This window comes from Acomys russatus, chromosome 24 (assembly GCF_903995435.1).
Source record: "Acomys russatus chromosome 24, mAcoRus1.1, whole genome shotgun sequence".
NCBI lineage: Eukaryota > Metazoa > Chordata > Mammalia > Rodentia > Muridae > Acomys > Acomys russatus.
This window is the reverse complement of record NC_067160.1, coordinates 16,123,266-16,124,350: the sequence shown is the minus strand read 5'-3', so window position 1 is coordinate 16,124,350 and position 1,085 is coordinate 16,123,266. Positions and strand designations below refer to the sequence as shown.

General features: G+C 48.5%; 1 pseudogene; it reads left to right on the top strand.

Moving 5' to 3' along the window:
- Positions 1-235: 235 nt before the first annotated feature.
- On the top strand, positions 236-696 carry LOC127207519 (40S ribosomal protein S14-like; annotated as a pseudogene).
- Positions 697-1,085: the final 389 nt, after the last annotated feature.

The window sequence follows — 1,085 nt, the reverse complement described above, 5'->3', positions numbered from 1 at the left end:
CAGTGGTCAGATACTGGGTGTTACTGAAGCTACAAACAAGATCACACCATCACCCTCCTTCATCCTGTCTAAAAGATTGGCCGTGCCTTGAGCATCTCAGGAAGGTGTGACAGGAGGAAACACAGTTGCAGTCCTTCCAGTACCACAGGAGCCAATCTAGAGGCAAGGAGGGAGGCCCTGGGGTGTGCACCATGTTAGAAAATACTGGCTTTCTGGTGTAGGGGTCTGGCGGCGACTTTCATAAATGGCACCTCACAGGGGAAGGGAAATAAGAAAGAATAAGTCATCAGCCTTGGACCCCAAGTGGCTGAAGGGGAGAATGTATTTGGTGTCTGTCACCTGTTTGCATCCTTCACTACCTTTGTCCATGTTACCGATCTTTCTGGCAAGGAAACCATCTGCCGAGTGACTGGTGGAGCGGAGGTAAAGGCTGACCGAGATGAGTCCTCTCCATATGCAGCCATGTTGGCTGCCCAGGATGTGGCCCGGAGGTGCAAGGCTCTGGACATCATTGCCCTGCACATCAAAGTCTGGGCCACAGGAGGAAACAGGACCAAGACCCCTGGACCTGGAGCCCAGTCAGCCTTCAGAGCTCTTAATCACTCAGGGATGAAGATTGGGCAGACTGAGGATGTCACTCCTGTCGCCTCTGACAGCACTCTAAGGAAAGGAAGGCTTCGTGGTCGCTGTCTGTGAACAGAACTCCTCAAGTTATTTTCTGTTAGTAAATTGCTTTGTGTAAGCTGAAGAAGAGAAGGAGGAAGAGGAGGAAGAGGAGGAGGGAAGGAAGGAAAGAAGGAAGGAAGGAAGAAAGAGAGAGAGAGAAAGAAGAAAGAAAGAAAGAAAGAAAGAAAGAAAGAAAGAAAGAAAGAAAGAAAGAAAGAAAGAAAGAAAGGGGCTGGAGAGATGGCTCAGAGGTTAAGAGCACTGTCTGTTCTTCCAAAGGTCCTGAGTTCAATTCCCAGCAACCACATGGTGGCTCATGACCATCTATAATGAGATCTGGCGCCCTCTGCTGGCCTGCAGGCACACATGGAGGCAGAGTACTGTATAAATAATAAATAAAATCTTAAAAAAAAAAGAAG